Below are 3835 nucleotides of genomic sequence, written 5' to 3'. Positions count from 1 at the left end.
CCAAGTGCTATGGAGCCTCTAGGTGCCCTTTGTGATTTTGGAATGGAGTTTGGGATTGATAGATGCATCTATTTTCATCTTGTAATTCATCCATTTTAGAGTTATGAAGCTTTGGGTTTCAGGTGCTGTCCCATATTAATTATACCATACTGAACAAGTTACTTGCCTCCTCTAGGCCTCAGTTTCTTCACCTGTAAAAAGTTAGGCAGCTTTGAGTGTGGTTAGGTGGGACTCTACTCCAACCCTGCTCTTATGGTTACAAATCTCCATACCTGTGTCCCCTTAAATCTATTTCAGATTTTATATTATAAAAAGTAGGTCTCAGCGTCTCTCTGATCTAATGTCCCACTGGGAACCAGAGAGAAGAGAATCTCTGCAATCAGCCCCATAACTGTCACTCTGTTTTTGGAAGGGCAGTTTTAGATGAGGTTGGAGGCTTTAGAGAAACACCCAAGCAGCCAGGGGCTTGGAATTAGTGATTCCTGAGAGTCAATGATATTGTGTGCAAATGAGGAAGGGACTCATGGTACCCCTGGACTGGTCAGACAATATTTGGAATTCTGGGTTCTGCTCTCAGTAGCCCATTTGGAGAGACCCTGATGAATTGTGTCTAGGATGACCAGAATGGAAAGGAGCTCAAAACAATGGAATAAAAGACTGGAGGAAATGAAGGTATTTGACAAGGCAAAGAGTGAGGGTGGGGGAAGGAAGTATGAAGATAACTATTGTCTCCCATTATTTGAAGGTCTGTCACACAGAGAGGGTTTAGCTTTATTTTGCTCAACCCCAGAGGGCAGAACTTAGAATAATAGACAAAGATACAGAAAAGAGAATTTGGACTCAATAGAAAGGAAATTTCTTAATATTGTTGTCAAAAATGGGGAATGGGAAGCCTTGAAAGGGCTCATCCTTAGAAATCTTCCATTTGGGGGTTGGGTGATATTTTTCTATTTGTCTTTATTGCTCAATGGTGTGTGACTTGCAAATCCATTTGAGGTTTTCTTGGCAGAGATACTGGAGTGGTTTGTCATTTCCTTCTTCAGTTTCTTTTACAGATGAGGAAACTGAGGTAAACAGGGTGAAGTGACTTGCCTGCGGTCACACAACTAGCAAATGTCTGAGTCTACATTTGAACTCAAGTCTCTAGTGACTCCACACCTGGTACCCTATCTACTTCACCATTTCATTGTCCATAAAAATTACTTAACGAATTTTTTTTAATTCATCTTTGCCTAGATAGTCAGAATGAAAGCACCCTGAGGGTAAATATTGACTTGTTTTTGGTCTTGTACTCCAGGTGCTTAAGGTGGCAGCTTGTACCCTTACAGAAATGTTGAAATGAAATGCAGAGATCCCCATATACTGTATAAGGAGAACTGGGCCCAGGAGGCTATCAGGGAAATGTTCATTTGTCCCAAGCAAGGTCTGTATTAAAGGTAATTTCTTTCTTTCTTTCTTTCTTTCTTTCTTTCTTTCTTTCTTTCTTTCTTTCTTTCTTTCTTTCTTTCTTTCTTTCTTTCTTCCTTCCTTCCTTCCTTCCTTCCTTCCTTCCTTCCTTCCTTCCTTCCTTCCTTCCTTCCTTCCTTCCTTCCTTCCTTCCTTCCTTTCTTTCTTTCTTTCTTTCTTTCTTTCTTTCTTTCTTTCTTTCTTTCTTTCTTTCTTTCTTTCCTCCCTCCTCCTCCTTCTTCTTCTCTCTCTCTTTCTCTCTCTCTCTCTCTCTTCTTTTTTTGTAGAGGTAATATTTCTTTGTGTCCTTTTCATCATTCGGCTTCTCTATGGATTTGGACAGCGCTGATCACCCATTCAGTCAATAAACATTTATTAAGTGCCTACTTTGGCACAGGCAGTGAGACCTCTCTGGTTGTCTAGAAGGGGCAGAGTGGAACAACCAACTACTGCCAAACACAAGGGATCATCCTGCCCATTTCTCCCCTTCTGTCTCTAGGGTCCAGGGGCAACGACACCCTTTTACATCTTAGGATTCCTTCCACTCCCACCCCCCACGTCTACAAGGAGACAGAACTGTGACTGATCAGAGCTAGAGGAATAGGAGACAGGGAGGGTTTTGCCTTTAAGAATCTAATTGCCCAGAACTAATAACTCTGAGAAGTGCCAGAGTCTAGCAGGTAGGGGAGGGAGGGCTCCATGCTTGGGCAAGTTCTCGGGAGACTGGCTTTCTTATTTCTTAGACTTCTATCAGGCTGGTATAGGAAGAGAAAGCCTCACTCACATCCTTCACAATGGCTTAAATAATAACAGACATTTACATAAATAGAGCTTTCAGGTTGTGCAAAATGTCTTATCTACATTATCTCATTTGGGCTTCATAACAACCCTGGGAGCTATAGCTAACATTTATATAGCAGTTTGCATGTATTATGCCAGCTTCTCTCAACAGCCCAGCGAAGAAGGCACTATTATTATCTCCATTTTACAGATGACGAAATAGGGATTGTTATTAAAAAAGGGGTTAAATACTTGCCTAAGGCCATTTAACTAGGATGTATCAGAGGAAGGATTTGAACTTGACTTTTCTTGATTGGCCACCGGTGACAACCTTCACTAACTCTCTGGGAAGTAGATATTAAAGTCTTATCATCCTCATTTTACAGATGATAAAACTGAGGCACAGGTATGAAGTATCTTGCCCATGGTCCGGAAGTTAGGGAGTATCAGTGGTAGGATTTGAATTCAAGTCCTTTGACTCCAAGTCCGTCAGTCTATCACTGAAGTTGTTCTTTTCCACCCTAGGTGACAGAGACAACAGTTCTTCTCCCTGTCCCTGGCTTTCCCTCTCTCCTCTAGTCCAGATGAGGAATGCCCTCTGGGAATATCCTGGTGTCCTCCATCTCAGGCTTCAGAACTTCAGGATAGGGACATGAACTCTTATGGGTACGCTCATGCACCCAATGGTTGGTTGCTGCTGTTCAGAATCAACCCCCACAGCAAACATCTTTGTGGGGCTGCTTCTCCTGCTGACTAGAAGCAATTTGGATATCTCCTCTGCTGGCTTTGCTCCCAGCATCTGCATCCAGGCAGATTACCTGAGCTCTTCCTCCATTTGTTATCCTGTAATCAGTCCCTGAGTTCAACCCAGCCACCAGCAGCTTAGGGATCCAGCTTCCCTGGGTTACAACCAAGACTCAGGAAATTCCCTATATTTGCCTTTTCCTAGGGTCTTGAATGATGACACAATGACTAGAACACTTCGCAGGAAAACTCCTCCTCCTGAGTTCATATATGTCCTCAGATGCTTACTAACTGTGTGACCCTGGGCAAGTCAAATAACCCTTTTCACCTCAGTCTTCTCATTTGTAAAATGACTTGGAGAAGGAAATGGCAAACCACTCCAGTGTCTCTGTCAAGAAAACTCCAAATGGATTCAGGGAGAGTCAGACATGACTGAAATGACCGAACATCAACCTCTTATAGATGGCAGCATTCTATGAATGCTCTTGTTTGTGGATAACATTGATCTCTCAGATCTTAGATCAGGCCTTACTATCTTGGGAAGATTCTCCTAAATGAGACCCATAACCACTCCAAAGAGTTTAGATTCACTATCCACAGAGGGGTGGGAAATGGACAAAGATTTCTATTGAGCAGACTCTGCTATCCAGTTCGATGGTCATCCCCTAGAGTTCATGCATCAGTTGTTGTTCAGTTGTGCCCAACTCCTCTTGACCCCAACTGAGTATTCAACATGAGGAACAGATCTTCTGGGGAGGCTGAATGGGAGGATATGGATGAGAGCTGCACAAAGGGAGGGGAAGTCTTTCATATGTGAGACATCAATGAAACTACAGATTCATAGCTGTAGTAAGGCTGACAAAGT

This window comes from Macrotis lagotis, chromosome 4, assembly GCF_037893015.1.
Source record: "Macrotis lagotis isolate mMagLag1 chromosome 4, bilby.v1.9.chrom.fasta, whole genome shotgun sequence".
Classification (NCBI taxonomy): domain Eukaryota; kingdom Metazoa; phylum Chordata; class Mammalia; order Peramelemorphia; family Peramelidae; genus Macrotis; species Macrotis lagotis.
The sequence above is the reverse complement of the archived record's forward strand: the minus strand, read 5'-3'. Positions refer to the sequence as shown.